General features: G+C 37.4%; 1 pseudogene; it reads right to left on the bottom strand.

The window, feature by feature from the left end:
- Window positions 1-20,004: 20,004 nt before the first annotated feature.
- Arpc5l-ps4 (actin related protein 2/3 complex, subunit 5-like, pseudogene 4) lies at window positions 20,005-20,460 on the bottom strand (annotated as a pseudogene).
- Between the last annotated feature and the right edge of the window lie 2,222 nt (window positions 20,461-22,682).

Genomic DNA, 22,682 nt, shown 5'->3' with positions numbered 1-22,682 from the left:
TATACTGTAGCACTTTACTCTGCCATGCATCTCAATAAGGCATTTCATAATTTTTATTGAATTAATAATGAAAATTGAAAATTAGCAAATCCAAATATCATTTTACTTTGAAAAACTCATAATTTTTAATGATTTTCATAAATATTTAATTAAATGCCATGCAATACCTATATGGAACTCAAATACTGTTATTAAAAGCATACTATTTACATAGAAGTACATTGTAATATAAGTATAGTATTTATTAATTAAAAATGGAAATTTACAAAGGATATGAAATTAGGAGGTATCATCAAGAGCCAAGCTGAGCAAAGACCATCTTTTTATATTCTTCAAGTATAAAAAGAAACCATTCTTATTAATTGGTAAGATTTATGATGGTAATAGTGGTAACAGTGGATGAATTCACTAAACTGCAGTAAGGGTTATCTAGTGTTTCATGTTCATGAAATGATGACTTTCAATATACGACATTTATTCTGACCTTCAAACAAGAAGATATACTTTTCCATTACTTAGCAAAGTTCACCACTAGAATTCAGTTTAGTTGTGCAAATGAGTTTTAGTTGTCATTTTTATATCCTTGTGGTAACTAATATGACATCCCTTCCTAGGATTATTTTCACTTCGTGCTACTGTGGAGACTAATTCATTCACCTATAAGAAAAGCCAGCCTGTGTCATCTTTTGGCATGATTAATCTCCCAACTCTTTGTAGCAAATCATCACTCCTTCATGTGTACTGAAAATGTAGTGTTTATTAGAATGATAAGGCCACTTGCACATGGTGCCTTCCACAATCATCATTTTTTTTTTAGCATCCCACTATTCTCTCATCATGCAATAGGTTTAGGTATACGGTTTTTACTACAATATAGAAGACTTTCAAATGTTAATCCCTTTTTAGGTTTCCTGTCCATAAGCCTCCCTCCCCTCTCCCCCTTCTTATATAAGGGTGTTCTCCTACCTATTCACCCCTCCTTACATCTGCCCCCCTGTCATTCCCTTACATTGGGTGTCCAACCTTGGAAGGACCAAGGGTTTCTCCATAGAAGACTTTTAATGCTGTTTTTCCAACATAAGAGCCCTACTGCACTCTTCAGAGGATTTTCATAATGCTCCGAAGGGTGGACTTCTCTTTGCAACTCTGAAGTAAAAGCTCACCTGTATGCTTGTTTCAACTAATCACTCTCCTCAGTTCCCTTTCTTAAAATGAGGCATCATGTTAACCTTCAGGGGCTGGGAATCTGGATTCCTGACAAGCAGAGTGGGAGAAAAAAAGCAAGAATGGGAAGGATGGGCAAGCACTTGGGCCCTTGCTATGCAAGTGTGTTCTGTTCACATGTAAAATGGCAGTTTCTGTTCTCCAGGAGGAGCTTAGGGTTATATATGTCTCTGTGTTTGTCTCTGTCTCTCTGTCTCTATCTCTGTCTCCTCCCTGTCTCAGTCTCTGTCTCTGACTCTCTCTGTCTATCTCTCTGTCTCTCTCTCTCTCTCTCTCTCTCTCTCTCTGTGTGTGTGTGTGTATTTGTATGTGTGTGTGTTTGAGTCTATGAGTGTGCTTGCGTGTTTGAGAGAGACAGACAAAAAGCAACAAAGATAGGCAATTTCAACCTAATCCAACATTGTTCACTTTCTCAAATTTATTCAGCTTCACAATAAAGTAATTGAAAAATTTCCTCTGGTTATATCCACTCTTTTACTGTTAAGTATTTGCCTTACTTGTTTCTTTTTCACTTTTCAACATCATATAAACAAATATAAATGTTTATATGTAGCTCCCTTTTGTTTTCCATTTATGCAAAAATACATTCTTTGTAGAGAAACTTTCATACTGTCTATCCTTTTTCAATCATTCTTGGACTTTAGACCCTAGCTGAAGGCTGAAGACTCTGTGAAATCTTTTTTTTAAATTTTTTTATTAGGTATTTTCTTTACTTACCTTTCAAATGTTATCTCCTTTCCTGGTTTCCCCTCTTGAAACTCCCTTTCCCATAATCCCTCTCCCAGGTACAATCCCTCTGGAAATCATTCTGGTGGTTACTCAGAAAACTGGACATAGTACTACCTGAGGATCAAGCTATAACACTCCTGGGCATATACCCAAAAGATGCTCCCACTTATAACAAGGATGCATGCTCTACTATGTTCATAGAAGCCTTATTTATAATAACCGGAAGCTGGAAAGAACCCAGATGCCCTTCAAGAGAGGAATAGATACAGAAAGTGTGGTACGTTTACATAATGGAGTACTACTCAGCTTTTAAAAATAATGGCTTCATGATATTCATAAGCAAGTGGATAGAACTAGAAAACATATCCTGAGTGAGGTAACACAGTCAGTCACAAAAGAAGATATATGGTATGCACTCACTGATAAGTGGATATTAGCTCAAAACATCAGAATACCCAAGATACAATTTACAGACCACATGAAGCTCAAGAAGAAGGAATATAAAAGTGTGGACTTTGTCCTGTCTTGAGACACAGATAACAATTCTGTAATTAATTAACCTAAAACTGTCAATTGAAATCTTTAAATTTTAATACAGTTTTTCATCTTCAGGTTCTTATTTCAACCTTATCAAACAAAGATTTTGTCCAACTCTATTTGTAATTCCAGCTAATATGTAAGTACAAATCTATCTGAAGTATGACAAATTCATTTTAACACTTTAGAGCAACAATATACTATTTCTTAGTTGCTAAACACAAGTTCTGTGCTGATGTTGACTTTAATAAGAGGGAATCTCACCCAACAGAGGTGAAGTACTTTTTTTATGTCTCTCAGTGACCACAACACAAGGGAAAAAAATTAAAGATTGGTTCTTAGACACAGATTCCTTTAATTTTCTTGCACTACAAACCAGTCAGGTTACAAGCTCTTTTACTGACACAATCAGAGTACTACTGCATAGTATCTATCCAAATTTGCAGGTCTTTAAAGGGAGAAGAAATGCATTCCACTGTTCAGAACTAAGTATGTAGTCAAATAAATCCACTTGCTAGCAGGTTCTTAGTTGCATTTTTTACTGTGGGGTATATTCACACAGTTCAGGAAAGTTTCTCATGCTGCTAAGTCCATTAGGTGCATGAGCATATCACAAAACGAATTCCAGTTCGATAAGCTAATCCTTATGCTTGCATGTTGAAAAGCTATGACATCCATAAAGCAGACACACCCTGGAGAGACTGAAAAGGTGGTGGTGGAAGGATGTGTAACAACACAAGAAAAGCTTGTTGGCCTAAATAGCAGTTGTCTGGTACCGGATGCATAGTGCTGTTTTTCTTGGAGCAGAATGACAAGAACAACTCTCTTCTCTGGAGGAGGCTACCAGAAGCAAGGTTCTTTACAGCCCTCTTCCACTTTGTTAATTTTAGAATGGATTGTTGAAAGTTTGCTTTAAATCCTAAAAGTATTTCAAAACATAAGAGCAACTGAATGTCCTTCTGGGTACTTATGCTCAGTGTGTTGACATTGAAGACATTTAAACCTCTATGGTAACTTTCTATTGTCTATCATTTAGTAACCTTCCAACTTTACATCACAGTATGAAATTCCCATTGAAAGACATTTATCTTAGAACAATTTCTACTTCAGTGGTTTCATTTGTCTATGTTTTGTAATTTATTCTTTTATTGAAGATATTATGGGTATGTTAACATTTGTCTGTCATTTTTCAACTATTCTCCCTAAAAACAGGAAGATGTAGTTATTGTTCAGCTCTTTCCTTGGTGGTGTTGTTATTCATGAGTAAACACCTGTTAAATACTTGCAAACTAAAGCCTCTTGACCTGAATTTATTGCCATCATGTAATTTTTGTTAATTGTTATTTCCTGTATAGAAAACAACGCGTATTATTAAAATAGTCATCACATCACCAGCCAGTGCATCATGTCCAACTACTTGCATTGGATTTGCTGTATCCAGAAGTAAAATTACTGTGCCATATGATTCCTTCAGTAAAAAACCCACACAGTTACATATAGAGCAATGGGTTGCAATCTCTCTTCATGATTCATGAAGACATATGGCATTTTGTAAGAATAAAGGGAAACAGTATTTATAGTTTAGAACAAAGTAGTGAAATCAGTGTTCAAAATAACCTGCACCATTAGGAGGGACCTCCATTCTAAGAAGCTGTTTGGAATAAAGTGGTCAACTTAGATTCTATATACCCTTGAATTAGGATTTCTCTCTCATCAATGTGAATCTAGGGAATATCTGAAAATAAGTCAATTTGACTTCATTCATCATTCTAGGACACCCACTCACTTAGGAAAGAATATCCACTGTACCCTTGGCCATTAATAAGGTTCAAGTAATCTTGAGTTATATCCTTTGCCATAGTGCTTTAGAAAGTTTGAGTCTATGGAAGTATGGGAGAGTCTACAGAATATGTGATCCAATTTGCCGATATGCATGTCTAAGCCACGTGTCCAAGTCGTGTGTATTATTACAACCTGTAGCTGGAAATATTTAAAAAAATACATGCTGTTGCTGGTAAGAGACTGGTCTGTTCTTATCTTATGGTGACTCTTTGACCCAGAGCTCTGAAATCTCTCCACTGGACTCACTAAGTTCCCAAGGTGGGTCACTGTCATGCCAGCCCCACGCATCTGAATTCACATGGCTAGCAGGGATGTACTTTTTTGCAAACCCATGCTTTGTTGCTGTGCCCAGCTGAGTTGCTGATGAAGGTAAACACCACACAATCTTACTCTAGAATCAACAGGTAACACAATCACTGGGTGCAGCACCTAGCATCCTAACTTATCACACCTTCTAAGTTAAATCCTCTAGTGGTAAAACCTGGCAGATCTACCATCTAAGCCCGGGGAGTCTTTTTCACTACATGTTGTCCCCCAAACTCTCCCAGTTGAAAAGCAAGTCACCTTTTCCTGCCTCCCCTCTTCTTCTCTGTGACCTGGTCACCCAGTGTTTGGTCCCCTGAAATCTTTATTCATTAGGGGAAGGTTCTGTAACAGCAGCCTTCCAAATTGATCTTCCTTAAATTAGCAGCATATATGAACAAAAAAATGTTGTATTATCGATTCCTGCCTGAGTCCATCTTCACCCTTAACCGTGGTCAAAATTAGAGGCACATCATAGAGAAATCTGTTTCCCACTTTGAGTTCTAAGAATTAATTCTCATGCTCTGTGAAATGTTAATATCTATTGTACTATTAGCTTATGTGACTGAGGATCAGTTTATTTCCTTGGCCACACCCAAGATTATTATTCCACAAACAAAGGAGAAATATTTAGAATATGGACTATTGGGTTCTCTGCATAATTACAAGACAAGAAAATGAAATTCAACACATTTGATCATGAATCACCTTTAATACATTGCAGTCTTCATTATGTATTCAGGGAAAGTGCTAAATAGAAACTTTCTTGAATTAGATTGGAGTCATAGATCTAAAAGTGTTATTTTAATATCATGTAATCATTAATGGAAATCTCATTTTACTCTACCATATGGAGTTCAGGTATTTCAAAGAATATTTTCAGAAAATAGTATTTTATATTAATTTCCTTTTAAAGGTTTAGAAAAATCATTGCTAATTTATTTTTATAATCCAAGTTTCCACATTTTATTTCAGGGTGTGTTATCTGTGCATTTCTCAGTGAAATACCATGAACTCCAGGTCCAAACCCGTACAGATCTGAGAGTAGTCCTTCAACACAGCTCCGAAACATATCCCTTTCTTTTAACATCTATTTTAATCAAGATAGAAAAAAATCAAATCAGGGGGGAAAGGAAATGTTTTATTAAATCAATGGTTTTTATTCTTGCTAGTATAATACAAAGAAAAAACTGTTAAGGCAGTTCTTGCCTGTATCCCATATACAAACTACTATCTTTCCCCAATAAAAATTGCAAGGTTATTCCCTTAGACAGGTTGTGTCCTACAAATATACTTTTCCTGAGGCACTGTAGAGTAATATCATGAATTTTCCTTGTATTTATTTATGTCTTTACAATGGTCACACTGGTGAAGCAAAACACATTGTTTCTTCATTTTCTATTATTAACAAATCTTTCTTTATTTTTATAACTTTTAATGTTGTTTCCAATTTATATATTTTTTCTCATATATTATATTCCAAATATAGGTTCTGCTGCTCTTGCACTCCAGTCCTCCAAGTTCTTCCTTCCCTCCCCTTTCTCCCTTAGATTACTCCTCCATTTCCATTCAGAAAAGAACAGGTCTCCCAGAGATATCAACCAAATATAACACAACAAATTACATAAAACTAGGCACATACCCTCATATCAAGACTGAATAAGGCAAAGCAGTGGAAAGAAAAGTGTCCCCAGAGCTTACAAATGAGTCAGAAACAACTCCCACTCCCACTGTTAGGAGTCTCCCAAGGACACCAAACACCATATCCATAAAATATATGCATATCTTTTGGCTCAGTCTCATATAGAATTCCTGTCCTGTTCCTTCAGTTCTAGGTGAGCCACTATGAACCATGATTAGTTGATTCTCTGGGTGATTCTCTTATGGTGTCCTTAAACCCTCAGGCTACTACAGTCCTTATTACCTCTATTACTGGTGATCCAGATCTCTTCCTAATGTTCAGCTGTGGATATCTCCATCTTCTCCTTTCAGTTGTTAGACAAAGGCACTCTGATGACAACAATACTAGGCGCCATTCTATGAGAATACCAGAATATTATCAGAAAATATTTTGTTGACTTTTTTTTTCTATTTTTAGACAGTTGCATTTGGTTTTTTTCCTTGGTCTCTTGGCTATCCAACCTCTAGTTCCTGGCCACTCCAGAATTTTCAGGCCTGTTTTCCTTGTGGCAGGGGTCTCAAGTTTGTCCAGCCATTGATAAAACTCTCACAAGATCTGGGACACAATTACCCCATAACTGTAAATTTTCACTAGGACCACATTCATAATGATATTTTCATTTTACTAGGTTTTCCAATCACCCTCGAAATGATCCTCAATTCTTATAGTCTTTTCCTCCATCTATCCCTACTCTGATTCTTCCTGTTTTCATCTTCACCATATCCCAGTTTATCCATGAAAATGATTCTGTTTTTTCTTCCTAAGGAGCTCCAAGAATCACCTTGGCAGTTCTGCTTGTTAATTGATGTCTCTGAAGCTGTGGATTTAGCATGATTTCTTGCTAATGTGAATTAGCATTGTTTACTTAAAAGCTCACATTTAGTTTTTAAAATTGGATACACTGAAAATGTTAAATAAAAATGAGTAATATTGTTGAATGCATTGGCAAAAGAGAAAACATCCTGAACAGAACATCAATATTACAACCATTAAGATTTGATATTAATAAATGGAACCTAGGGGTTGGGGATTTAGCTCAGTGGCAGAGCACTTGCCCAGCAAGCACAAGGCCCTGGGTTCAGTCCTCAGCTCCGGGGAAATGAAATGGAACTTCATGAAACTAAAAACTCTTGTGATGCAAAGGACACAAAGCAATAGCTCAGAAAGTGAGAAAAAAAATTTCAAGATCCCTATATCTGATACCCAAAATATATAGAGAACTCAAGAAATGGGACAACAGCCAACCAACCAAACATCAATTAAAAATAGTGTACAAATGTAAAAGGAATTCTCAAAAGAAGAATCTCAAATGGCTGAAAAACACTTAAAAATGTTCACTATCCTTTTGTCATCCGTGAAATATGATCAAAACATCCCTGAGATTCCATCTTATACATGTCAGAAGGGCTAGGATAAAAGACGCACAAGCAACAGCTTATGCTATTTGGAGCTCAAGAACAAGGACCACCAAGTGTGTCTGCTTCTGTTCTACCTACAAGAGGGAACAAAATAATTGTGGGAAGTAGGAACCTGGGATGGAAAGAGAGGGAAAGGGAAAAGGAGGCACAGGATCAGGTGTGGGAGGAGACTGGGCAGAAAGGGTCAGGAAATTGCGTGGAAATGTGAACCATTGAGGGATGAGGAACAGTCGGTAGCTATCAGAAAGTCCCAGGTGACAGGCAGGTAAGCCATAGGCTTCCAGGACAGAACAGGAAAGACATTATCTCAAATACTCAAAAAAAAAAAAAAGGGAAGAGAGAATCTGTTGGAACCATATTCAGAGGTTAGGTTCAGCCCCTGTTTGAGGGAATGGGGCCACCCACCCATCTCAATAATAATAATAATTAAGAGTTGTTCCTGTCTAAAGGAAATGCAGACACAATGAATGAAGCAGAGAGTGAAGGATTAAGAGACTGCCCCACCTAGGGATCTATTTCATCTGCAGACACCAAACCCAGAAACTATTGCTGATACAAAGAAGTGATTGATGACAGAAACCTGGTATTACTGTTTCCTGAGAGGCTATGCCAGAGCCTGATCAATACAGATAAGAATGTTCTCAGGTGTTACTGTAAAATTATAATAAATAACATGCTGTCTTTTACACCACTAGATCCAGCACTGCAGTGCCCCAAGATAACTACTTAATATCTTAAGTCTCAGTCAGCAAAGCCTCTCACCGAACTTGCTCCATCCCATATCACACTCCCAAAGGCCTCTCTCTGAGCCTGGCAGCAATCTCTGTACCTATCTCATTCCCAAGGCAGGTTTCCATGCCAGAAACACACATCCAATTGCTCAGCAGCCCAGTGTCTTTAGCTGCCGCACACTTTCTTTCACTCAAATCGCTACATGAAAGAACATACAACACAATAACCTCTGATCCAATTGATAAGACATAATTGCCCACGTAAACATACAAAGCCCTGTACACACCCATCCCTTAAGAACATTTATAACAACCTGTAAAGGTACATTGTGGAATCTTAATATCAGCTTCCAAGTTGCTACTCTCTGTCTCTCCTATCCTCTACTTTTCCTGCCTCCTCCTCTTACTTCAAGCTTTTCTCCCACCTATCCTTCATTCCCATCCAATGACAGGCCTCATTTTACCTTGCATCTGCCTCACCTGTGACATCATCTCACAAGCTAACCATCAGAATAATTGAAGGACCCCAATATAAGAGTAAGGAAAGGACTGAAGGAGCTGAAGGGGTTTGCAACACTACAGGAAGAAAAACAATATCAATGAAACAACTCCCTGCCCAGAGCTCACAGGGACTTACCAAACAGCACACATGGAGGGACCCATGACTCCAGCTATACATGTAGCAGAATATTGCCTTATCTGGTATCAATGGGAGGGGAGAACCTTGGTCCTATTTTGGATAGATGATCCAGTATAGGGGGATTGTAGGGCGGTGAGGAGCAACTAGGTACATAGGTGGAGGATCACCTTCAAAAAAGCAGTGGATTTGTGGAGGGGCAACTGGGAATGGTGACAACACTTGAAATGTAAATAAATAACCATTAAAAAAAAGGAAGTTTCTTCAGACAAGTATAAGGAGGGAGTTCACTTTTATACTTGACACACAAGAACCCATATTATTCTCATGTATTTTCAATACAAACCTCTTTAGGAATTGCTCACAAGTTTCTGAACCTCTTTTAAATGCCCCTACCAGTGATAATACTGGGATGAGGTTGATGAGCAGGTTCTGTAAAGGCTCTTAGTGACGCACCATGGGCGTTTTTTTTTTTTAACAAGTTAGAACTTTCAATGACTAACATACATCCCTTTGACATGCTGGGGTTTTTACATTCTGTGTCTTCAGCAAATGCACTCTTCCCAACAAATTCTGGCAAGCAGCCAATAGCCAGAGCAGTAGTCACATTTTTGAGCAATTTAGGATCTCCTAGACAAATTAAACGGTGATTTACCATATCTGGAAAAAAGTGACAATTCTGTTGAATAAACCTTTCCTTCTGAGAGGAACAATATCCACCCAGGCAAGGAATGCCATTAAAAAACATTTTTACACAGAGTTTTTCGAAAATGGCCTCTTTCTACTGCTTTAGCTTTTACCATTGAATTAATGTTTTCTTTCTATTAAATACTGATATTTAGAGGCACTGAGTGATTTAGAGAACTTGAGTGTAATTATTTTGTAGATGATAAGACATTATGTCCCTTACTTATTTAACCATAAACCAAGAAAAGTATTCATGTTTTTATACAAATGAGCCATGGGTTCAGTTACAATTTTAAATTGCATTTCAGGAATACAGGGCTTCTTAACTTCAGTGAATAACTATCTCAACTATGTGGTACTTACATGTAACTGGTGAGCTTTTTAGTTAATGAATAGTATTCTTCAAACATCACTTATATTTCCCTTCCATATATATATATATACATATATATATATATATATGTGTGTGTATGTGTGTGTGTGTGTGTGTGTGTGTATTTTTAAACAAGTTAGGACTTTCAGTTGCCAACATACATCCGTTTGACATGGGAAACATATATATATATATATGTATATATATATATATATATAATTTTAGCACCAATTATATCTCTCTTTTGGACATGTCCATTTACCTTTCCTATTTTCATAACTCTCCTGTGTCCATTATCTTCTCTATGGGTCGTCATGGGGGAATTCCTTGCCCTGACTCACCTCTGTCTTCTATAGAATCGATTCTCTCACTTGTTGAACTATCCTCATGCTCTTTCTTTTGGAAAAAGTCCTTATTAATCTCATCACACCTCTACTAACATGAATAAACACATTGCCATCCTCACTATGTCTGTTCTTTCCTTTACAGAGTTACTATATTACCTTCCTAACATGTTTCTCTTTTCAACAACCTAAATGCAATGTCCATAAATCAGACATCAAAAATTATGTTCTCTTTGGATTTGGGAGAGTTTGGGGGCTGATAATGGATGAAGCTTTACGAAATATATTGGATTTCAATATATTAATGGGTCATATTTAGAAAGAAACATTTCTAAATCACAATTACATTAAGAAAATTGTGTTAAGAAGAAACAGAAAGAAAGAATTGGAGACATAACATAAATATTCGGCAGTATAACACATATTCTCCATCTGGCAAGGTGATGATTTGCAACATATGGAAAAGAAGAAAATAAGGGTTGTAGAGACCACCTAGCAGTTCAGAAAACATTCTCTTCTTGCAGAGTATATGGGTTAGGTACACAGCAACACATGCAGATCTCAATCATCCGTAACTCTAACATCCTTTTCTGCTCTCACCTAGCAATAAATCCACTGTGCACACGTACATATAGAGGGAAACACCCATGCGCATAAAATCAAAGTTTTCTTGTTGTTTTCCTGTTTTATTTTTTTATTCATAGATGGTTGTGAGCCACCATGTGGTTGCTGGGAATTGAACTCAGGACCTCTGGAAGAGCAGTCGGTGTTCTTAACCTCTGAGCCATCTCTTCAGCCCTCCTGTTTTATTTTTAAGAAAAGGATAAAACTGAATTTCCTTTTCGGTAGTCATAGAATCCTAGATTAAGATGAATTGGACAGTGCAGGAAATGAAGTGATGATACATAATCTTGTCATTCTTTAAAAAAGATGACCCCCCCCAGTATTTGTCTCTTCTAATTTTGATAAAGACAAAAAGAATTAGGAATATTCACAAACAAAGCATATTTTAATCTCAGTGATATCTACAGTTAACCATTAAATCTTTCTTGAATTTTCTGTGAACATACAAACCTGAGACCCTAGCATATACAAAATATAGCATTAGAGTGATATACTGCGCATGAGAGAAATTTTTAAAAAACATAAAATTAGTGCTATTAGTATCATTATTTGGGCCTCCAAAGATGAGCACCTTCATTGGAAAAAATCTGCACTGTGCTAGTCTGATGTAAGACATCAGAGGTCATTGTGCTTTTGTTTAGTTACTAAAATAAGTCTATCCTGCAGCTGTGCCCAGCCCTGTCCAGATGCAGCTGATTTGCATGTGCTGAGATCATATCCTATTGCCCCAGAGATTTAATAAACCAACCATTCACAGTAAAAGAGTTATTCTTGGTCAGGAGACAAGAAAATGACGACCTCAATTCAGTTCCTGGGGCTCCTGTTGCTCTGGCTTCATGGTAAAGAGCATAACATCGATTATTTGTTATAAACAGTATGTAATCAGGAATTTCTAGTCCTTCAGGAAAGTCTTCTTTGAACATAACTAATTTCGTAGGAATTTATATTTTTTTTTTTATTTTAGGTGCTCAGTGTGACATCCAGATGACACAGTCTCCTCCCTCCCTGTCTGCATCTCTCGGAGACAAAGTCACCATCACTTGCCAGGCAAGTCAAAACATTAACAAGTATATAGCTTGGTATCAGCAAAAGCCTGGAAAAGCTCCTAGGCTGCTCATAGGTTACACATCTACACTAGAGTCAGGCACCCCATCGAGGTTCAGTGGCAGTGGATCTGGGAGAGATTATTCATTCAGCATCAGCAACGTGGAGTCTGAAGATATTGCAAGTTATTACTGTCTACAGTATGATAATTCTCCTCCCACAGTGATACAAGTCATAACATAAACCAGCCAGGGAAGCAGAAGTGAGAGGCTACTTTGCCCCAGATTCTTACCCTATGTCTTACCCATTCTGCTAAAAAAATTTTGGTTGCCAAGTTGCAAAGTCCATTGGGATCTTTTAGTAGCACAAGGAGAGAAAAAATGAAAAAAGAAACTAAACATCTGTCGTTTAAAAATCCTGGATCTAAAACATGACCACAATTCCAATGATCAAAATGTATGAAATCAATTGTCTTGAATAGTTTAAGAATTGCATCAATTGAAAGTCACATTGGGAACCCACACACCTATGGTCACTTGATTTTTGACAAAGGAGCCAAAACCATCCAATGGAAAAAAGATAGCATTTTCAGCAAATGGTGCTGGTTCAACTGGAGGGCAACATGTAGAAGAATGCAGATCGATCCATCCTTATCACCCTGTACAAAGCTTAAGTCCAAGTGGATCAAGGACCTCCACATCAAACCAGACACACTCAAACTAATAGAAGAAAAACTAGGGAAGCATCTGGAACACATGGGCACTGGAAAAAATTTCCTGAACAAAACACCAATGGCTTTTGCTCTAAGATCAAGAATCGACAAATGGGATCTCATAAAACTGCAAAGCTTCTGTAAGGCAAAGGACACGGTGGTTAGGACAAAAAGGCAACCAACAGATTGGGAAAAGATCTTTACCAATTCTACAACAGATAGAGGCCTTATATCCAAAATATACAAAGAACTCAAGAAGTTAGACCGCAGGGAAACAAATAACCCTATTAAAAAATGGGGTTCAGGGCAAAACAAAGAATTCACAGCTGAGGAATGCCGAATGGCTGAGAAACACCTAAAGAAATGTTCAACATCTTTAGTCATAAGGGAAATGCAAATCAAAACAACCCTGAGATTTCACCTCACACCAGTGAGAATGGCTAAGATCAAAAACTCAGGTGACAGCAGATGCTGGCGAGGATGTGGAGAAAGAGGAACACTCCTCCATTGTTGGTGGGATTGCAGACTGGTAAAACCATTCTGGAAATCAGTCTGGAGGTTCCTCAGAAAATTGGACATTGAACTGCCAGAGGATCCAGCTATACCTCTCTTGGGCATATACCCAAAAGATGCCTCAACATATAAAAGAGACACGTGCTCCACTATGTTCATCGCAGCCTTATATATAATAGCCAGAAAATGGAAAGAACCGAGATGCCCTTCAACAGAGGAATGGATACAGAAAATGTGGTACATCTACCCAATGGAATATTACTCAGCTATCAAAAACAACGAGTTTATGAAATTCGTAGGCAAATGGTTGGAACTGGAAAATATCATCCTGAGTGAGCTAACCCAATCACAGAAAGACATACATGGTATGCACTCATTGATAAGTGGCTTTTAGCCCAAATGCTTGAATTACCCTAGATCCCTAGAACAAACGTAACTCAAGACAGATGATCAAAATGTGAATGGTTCACTCCTTCTTTAAATGAGGAAAAAGAATACCCTTGGCAGGGAAGGGAGAGGCAAAGATTAAAACAGAGACTGAAGGAACACCCATTCGGAGCCTGCCCCACATGTGGCCCATACATATACAGCCACCCAATTAGACAAGATGGATGAAGCAAAGAAGTGCAGACCGACAGGAGCCGGATGTAGATCGCTCCTGAGAGACACAGCCAGAATACAGCAAATACAGAGGCGAATGCCAGCAGTAAACCACTGAACTGAGAATAGGTCCCCCGTTGAAGGAATCAGAGAAAGACCTGGAAGAGCTTGAAGGGGCTCGAGACCCCAAAAGTACAACAATGTCAAGCAACCAGAGCTTCCAGGGACTAAGCCACTACCTAAATACTATACATGGACTGACCCTGGACTCTGACCCCATAGGTAGCAATGAATATCCTAGTAAGAGCACCAGTGGAAGGGGAAGCCCTGGGTCCTGCTAAGACTGAACCCCCAGTGAACTAGACTATGGGGGGAGGGCGGCAATGGGGGGAGGGTTGGGAGGGGAACACCCATAAGGAAGGGGAGGGGGGAGGGGGTTGTTTGCCCGGAAACCGGGAAAGGGAATAACACTTGAAATGTATATAAGAAATACTCAAGTTAATAAAAAAAAAAGAAATAATAAAAAACACCTATACATGGAAAAAAAAAGAAAGTCACATTGGCACACATGCATAAACCCACAGAGAGAGAAAGGGAGAGAGAGAAAGAGAGAGAGAGAGAGAGAGAGAGAGAGAGAGAGAGAGAGAGAGAGAGAGAGAGAGAGAGAGAGCTGTAAATACTGGAGTAAATTAAACTTATCTACCTCCAGCTTTTAGAATCCTGAAACCCTAAAGTCAATCCAGTATGTATAAGAGCATGTTATTCTCAGAAGCTCCCTTCAATCAAAATCCATACTTAGTAGAGGAAAAGGATACCTAATCATTTGATCACATGATCCTCAGATGTGTTTAGGAAATGACATGAGTGATCATGTGTTTCCATGCCTGTATCACCTCAGCCATCACTTCTATACACACTACTACTTGAATATTTCAAGGGTTATGTTATAATTATCTGATCTTTAGTCTTATGGATATTTCCTTCATAAACTCTGCAGGAATTCATAGAAAGAAACAAGGTTCTGAGAACTGTGCTTTCAGATGTTGTGGTGATGAAGAATTAATTTCTAATTAGTGCAGTTTTCTTGGACCTAATTCTAACAAATTTCTTATTAGGGTTTGTTTCTGAGTATAACTTGATAGTACCTCCATGTACAAATCCAGGCTATAGTAAAATAAATTTAAAAATAATATATAGTAATCACTATGAAGAAATTATGTGAAATGTGTAAAACAGAAATACCAAATGACTTGGTTTGGATATACCAAATATAAATTTTAAGATACTACACTTCGTGTTTTTGGATGTCTGATTATAATTTTAGTAACTCATATAATGGAATAACCTATAATTTTGTTATAATGATTGTCAACAAATGTGCTGAATGTGTTAAGGTTCTGAGGGATATGCTTTCTGATACTGTGGCAAGGGAGAATTAAAATCTTATTAGCGTGGGTTGGAGAGATGGCTCAGTGGTTAAGAGCACCGACTGCCTTCCAGAGGTCCTGAGTTCAATTCCAGCAACCACATGGTGGCTCACAACCATCTGTAATGAGATCTGATGCCCTCTGCTGGTGTCTGAGGACAACTACAGCATACTCACATACATGAAATAAATAAATCTTTAAAACAAAAAATAAAATCTTATTAGCACAACAATCATCATCATCATCATCACATATAATTAATCGGACCCCATTCTAATATTTTATTTAAAAAGAGCTGTTTTGCCCAGATGGTTAAAATATTTGCTATTATTAATTAGTTAATGCCATGGAAAAGCAATGTTTTTCAATATAAACGAAAATATATCTTAAAAATACTAAGTGGTTAACAGCACTAGATGTTCTTGCAAAGGCCCTCGGGTCATTTTGCAGCATCCTCAGATAGCATACAACTCCAGACTTAGGTGAACCAATGCCTTCTTCTAGCCCCATAGTTTCCTGTTCAAATGTTGCCCACATAAATGAATGCAAGCACATGCATATGCACACAAAATAAAAAACAAAATATATAATAAAATGTTTAAAAGAGAAATTTTGATTTAAATCTAGAATAAAGCTTTTTGTGTTCAGGGTGAACTAAGTAAGAAATATGAGTAAGCAGGAGGAAAACACAGATGAAGAAAATATTCTTCACATATTGCTTGGGAAAGAGGCCTTTCTCCCAAACATGTGGAATAAGTGTGTTCACACCATAATAAGGCCCACAGTAATAATCTGAAAATTCTTCAGCCTGAAGTTGCTGTTAGGAAAGAGTAATGTCTGTCCCATACTCACTGGTGCTGAATTAGTACTGGACACCAGATGGAAGAAAGCATACCACAAAATGGCGGTGATAGAAGATGATTCCAGTTAGCTTGTATCCAACTAAGTGATTAATCTGGTGAGAGCTCAATGAGACACTCTCCCTGAACTGATGGTAACCCACTCTTTTTCAATCTCAGTCATTAGACTCAATATAAATGACCATGACATCTTCACCAAGACCTTAAATTAGAAGTAGCTGTTATTAACATAATGCATTAGTCTTTATTTAAAAATCTTAAATAAAGGTGTTTTTAATTTATATGTATAGTAGTATTTTGTGTCAATTTTCATTCTGTGTAAAAAAACTATTTTTCTTATACAAAATATGTCTTTTATACTTAAAATCTGAGACCAAAAATATAAGCATAGGCACAGGGTTGTTACATCATCATAGCAAAGTTTCTCACCTGTAGATTATATTAAGACCACCTCCTAGGAAAAAAATAAATAAAAGGAGCTTTGAGTAGTCAGTCAACTTGGATGTGAGAACTCTATGCTGAGTGTCACAGGATGGTAGCAAGAGTAGATGTGAATTCCATAATGTGGACAAAAAAGAGAAAGAGAAAAAGAATCTGTCATTATTTAGTGGAAAGTGTTCATGCACTTACAGATGTACAGAAATGAACTGTAAACAAATTGATTACCAAAGAACAGAATCTTTGTATCAAATGTACACATTCACATCAACTGCGCTCCAGTTGGAAAAACATTTTCATTATTAAAATATTGATATATATGTGAGTGTATGAAATACTGTATAACCTATATAGCTTTGTTACTCCCTTAAATTTAAAATACGTATCTGCTACCCTTTCTACATGTGTTGGAATTTTAGAACTCTCACTGCTAAATCATTGACTTTTTTTCTCTCTTTTTTTTTCATCAGATAACATATATTCAGAACTCACTATCTTCTCTGCTGGATCATTTTTAAATGCTTTTAAATTTCTTTTCATGACAGAATAAGGACACCCAGAGTTTCTCCGAGGGCGAGAGTTGGCATGGTTCAGACCCTCTGGCAGGTCAAGATAGTTCTCTTATCTTTCACTACCATCTCCAAATGGAAAAAAAAATCAGTGTTTGTAATCTTCATGAATAAGAAATTAACACTCATAGGCATTTTGGATACATGAAATACAACCAACTACGCATCAGAATCCACTCATTTTATGGTAGTAGACAAAAATGCATAAATAATACTTCGATACTCTCCCCTTATTTCCTCGTAAATATACTGGGAGGGAAAAATGAATATCCAGGTTGTTTTAGAGTCTTCCTAGCTTTCATCATGGATAGCATAAATAGAAAAGGAACAAGATAGTTCAGTGGAACGATTTTTTAATTTGAAAAATAAATTTTAGAGTTATTATTGATTATCTTCTTCCCATTATCAAATTTTAATCAAAAACAATGGTCATTTCAACCAGTACTTTTTTGTAAGAGAAATAAACCTAACATAGACCTCAATGACAAGAACTATGTGGTAACAGCAAATGAAAAATCAAAGCTGATGATTAAGCCTTTTACTGTGTTTTATACTTATTTCTAGTGAAGACTGCATTCATTTATTTTCTCAAAAGTTTTCTGCATTTTTATTGGATATTTTATATATTTACATTTCAAATGCTATTCCTTTTCACAGTTCTTTCCTCACCTATCCCTTCTCCCTGATTCAGTGATAATGCTCCCACTCCCATCCACTCTCCCCTCACCATCCTGGCATTACCCTACAGTGGGGAAAGGAACCTTTGATACTTTGATATTTTGATACTTCACAGGACAAAGGGCTTCTACTTCTATTGATCTCAGAATATGCCGTCCCCAGCTACATATACTGCTAGAGGCATTGGTGATTTATTCCCTGGTAGCTCTGCAGTTTCTGGTTGGTTGATATTGTTGTTCTTCCTACAGGGTTGCAAACCCCTTCGGCTCCTTCAGTCCTTTCTCTAACTCCTCTATTTGGGTCCCTGTGCTGTGTTTGAAGGATGTTTAGCAGCAAACATCCTCACCTATATCAGAAAGGCTCTTGCAGAGCCTCTCAGGAGACATTTGTATTAGGTTCCTGACAGCAAGCACTTCTGGGTATCAGCATTGCTGACTGGGTTTGGTGGCTGCCTATGGGATGGAGCCCCAGGTGGAGCAGTCTCTGGATAGCCATTCTTTCAATCTCTGTTCCATTCTTTGTCTCTATATTTCCTACCATTAGTATTTCATTTCTCCCATTAAGGACTGAAGCATCCACATTTTGGTCTTGCTTCTCTTTGAGCTTCATGTGATCTGTGAATTGTATTTTGGGTATTCTGAACTTTTGGGCAAATAACATATCAGTGAATGAATATCATGTGTATTTTTACTTATTTGGTTTCCTAACTCAGGATATTTTCTAGTTCCATCCATTTGCCTAAGAATTTCATGAAGTCATTGTTTTAAATAGCTGGGTAGTACTCTATTGTGTAAAAGTTCCACATATTCTGTATCCTTTCCTCTGTTGAAGGACATCTGAATTCTTTCCAGCTCCTCGTTTATGACTGGTGAATCTCAGGGGTGTTTTGATTTGTATTTCCCTGATGAATAAGGTTGTTGAACATATCCTTAGATCTTCCTTGGCCATTCGATACTTCTAAGGTGAGAATTGTCTGTTTAGCCTGTACTCTACTTCAATAGAGATTTTGGTACTGTGGAATCTGACATCTTGAGTTCTTTGTATATATTAGTTATTAGGCCTCTATCAAATGTGTGATTGATAAACACCTTCTCCGAATTAGTTGGTTACTCTTTTGTCCTATTGACTATGTCCTCTACCATACAGAAGTTTTGCATTTTATGAGATAGCATCGGTCAATTCTTAAGATTAAGAATAAATCATTGATGTTCTGCTCAGGAAAATTTCCCCTGTGCTTATGTGTTCAAAGCTCTTTCCCACTTTCATTTCTATTAGTTCCAGTGTATCTGGTTTTATGTGGAGGTCCTTGATCCACTTGGACTTGAACTTTGTAAAGAGGGAAAACAATGGATCAATTTGCATTCTTTTACAGGCTGACTGCCACTTCAACCAGCACCATTTTTTGAAAATGCTGTCTTTTTCCCACCGGTTTTTCTCCTTCAGCAAAATCAAGTGACCATAGGTTTGTGATTAATTTCTGCCTCTTCAATTCTATTCCATTGATCTACCTGTCTGTCTCTGTATAAATATTATGGAGTTTTAATCAATATTGCTCTATAATACAGCTTGAGGACATGGATGTTAATTTTCCCCAGAAGGTCTTTTACTGCTGAGTATAATTTTAATATCTTGGATTTTTTGTTATTCCAAATGAATTTGCAAATTGCTCTTTCTAATTTTATAAAAAATGAATTGAAACTTTAATGTGTATTGTATTGAATCTGTAGATTGCTCTTGACAAAATGGCCATTTCTACAATATTAATCCCGTCAATTCATGAGCATGGGAGATCTTTCCATCTTCTGAGGTCTTCTTGGATTTCTTCCTTCAAAGACTTGAATATCTTGTTATAGAGATATTTCACTTGCTTGGTTAGAGTCACACCAAGGTATTTTATATAATTTGTAACTACTCTGAAGGGTGGCCCTTCCCTAATTTCTTTCTCAGCCTGTTTATCCTTTGAGTAGAGGAGGCTACTGATGTGTTTGAGTTAATTTTATACCCAGCCAAAATGAAGAAGTTCTTTATCAGGTTTAGGTATTCTCTGAAACTACTGTTCCAGCTAGACAACACGATTTTTTTCTTACAGTCAAAACATGAAAGATGGACACTACTCCTCGAACAAGTGTCTTTTCATGACCCTGTAGTAAGATAGTGCTGCTATTGTCAGATGGGGCTCTCAAAGCCTTTATATTGATTAGGAGGACCAAACCATTTCTGTCCAGAGCCTGAACAGCTCTTTCAATATCATTAGCTTTAAAAGAGATGAGTACCTTCAAGACAATGCTTCCTGCCTGGTCCTTCACTGCCTGACTCTTTGTGCTAATCGGGGAGGGAGAGCAACCATCCTGGAGAGCAGTTGTCACAGGAATGAGTCCACCTTGCCCTCATCAGACCAGATAGATGCTGTCCTCCTCCTCCAGGAACTTGTTCTACTCATAATCATCCACATCCACCTTCTGAAATTGGGCCAATGACACCATGTTCTTCAACAGCTTGGATTGTGACAAAATGCTGGCCTCTCCCCTGTAGTGCCTCTCCCTCAGACTGTGATTTTTTTTTATTGTTTTTATTTTAGTCTTTAGATCCTCTATGGTTTTGTTCAATTCCTTCACCTGTTTGTTTGTGTTTTCCTGTAATTATTTAAGGGATTTTTGTGTTTCCTCTTTAAGGGCTTCTACTTGTTTACCTGTGTTGTTCTGTATTTTTTTTAAGGGAGTCAATTATGTACTTCTTAGAGTTCTCTTTCATCATCATGAGATGTGATTTTAAATACAAATCTTGCTTTTTGGGTATGTTAGGGTATCCAGGACCTGCCAGGGTGGAAGCACTGGGTTCTGAGGATGCCAAGTAGCCTTGGTTTCTGTTGCTTATGTTTTTGAGCTTGCCTCTCGCCATCAGGATATATTTGGTGTTATTTGGTCTTGATGTCTCTGACTGGACCTTATAGGTCCTCTGGGGCTGTGATCCTGTCATCTTAGGAGTGAGAGTACTCCTTGGGAGACCTGTTCTGTCTGGGCGGGATTTGGTATGTTGGGCAGTGGGACAGCCTCAGCTCTTGGCACAGATGGAGGCCAGAAGAATCTTATCCCAGAATACTCCGTGGTTCTTGTGCCCTGTGCATTCCTGTTAAGTCTCTCTTTGTACAGTTATTGGAGCAAAAGTGGTGAACTCACCTGTGAGCTTAGTAATTTCACCATATTCCGCAGGTAAGGGGCTGTCCCTTGAAACTCTCATCTTTTCTTTTGTGTTCTGTAGCTCATAACTGCAGGTTTGAGAGAGAAAATTTGTGTTCTATTTGCAGTGTTCTCAACTAGAATTTAGTGTGGGAATACTGGATTTTGGTGTATTCTAGTATAAATGGAACATGGGAATTTTCACTTGTAGAGAGACTCCTGGAATACAAGTTTTAGAATGTAGGGAAATCTTGGAATGTTCTGACTCTAATATAAGCTCAATCAAAACAACCATTTTAGTTTGAACCACCAGTCTCCATCGATTTACATGACACAGGCCAGTTCCCTGAGCATTTACATAAACTGTACAGAAACTGAGAAATTTTAGTCCTAGCCAAGACTCAGGTCATTTCCTGTTGGTCTGAATTTCAGGTAAGGAAATGCAGCATAGGTGATTTTTGCAGCTTACTATGTTTACTGCTATATTATTTCTTATAAGAATCATTATGCAAATGAATATTCATTTGCATCTGTTGATGTTTTTCTGTTTCAGGTGGTATATGTGAAATGCTGTTCTCCCAATCAATAGCCTTGCTGTCTGTATATGAGAGGCCGTGTGACCATCATTTGCTTTGCGAGTCAGAACATAGGTATTGGTAATCTTGTTATCAGAAAAAAAATCAGGGAAACTCCTACATTTCTGTCTGTGCTAGATCCTGTTGGCAAATTTCAATAATGTCCAGGTTTAATACCAACAAATCTACATTACATATTTCACCATCAGTCCCAAAAATTCTGAAAATATTGTCATCTTCTACTGTCAGTAGGGCAGCAACACTCCTTCAATGATACAAGTCATAGCAGAAACTTCACAGAGAAGCATAGGTGAGTGTAGGCTCCCCGAGTTGGCACATTGGCATTTGAAATTGTACCTTTTCTACACAAAACTCATTGTGTGTGTGTGTGTGTGTGTGTGTGTGTGTGTGTGTGTGTGTGTGTGTGTGTAAGATTACTTGAAGGTTTTGGTAGAAGAAGCAGGCCTCTTCATCCCTACTCACTTTCCTGTATAGCTCCAGAAACATAAACAACCCAAAGGCTCTCTAGAATTCATGAAGAATTCAGAGCATGATATATAACTACTTGTCATAATTGGAAGTCGTGGTCTTTTTTATGAAAAAAATGGAGTAAAGTTAATCTGTGTTTATTACAATTCCTTTAAAAGACATAATGCAGTTTATTGATTTGTGTACTACTGTTATTAACTTGATACCTGTTAGGAAAGTTAATAGTAGAAAATGGGGTTCTTTGGTACATGAACAGTTCGTTGGCCACCTCTAACATGGTGGTCAACTTCTGGGTCCATTTGATGCATCCTTATCTAAGCTAGTCAAAATAGCGTTAACTAATTAGCTATAGTAGTAGAATATCTATATCTATTAATTATAGTGCTTTCCATATTTCTATATGAAGTGAACCGAAAACTATAGACTATTCTACTATTGTTTGCACATAATAAAATGAGGATGTTGGTCAGA

This window comes from Rattus norvegicus, chromosome 4, assembly GCF_021556685.1.
Source record: "Rattus norvegicus strain SHRSP/BbbUtx chromosome 4, alternate assembly SHRSP_T2T, whole genome shotgun sequence".
Taxonomy (NCBI): domain Eukaryota; kingdom Metazoa; phylum Chordata; class Mammalia; order Rodentia; family Muridae; genus Rattus; species Rattus norvegicus.
Note: the sequence above shows the minus strand (reverse complement) of the source record. Positions and strands in the feature narration are given on the sequence as shown.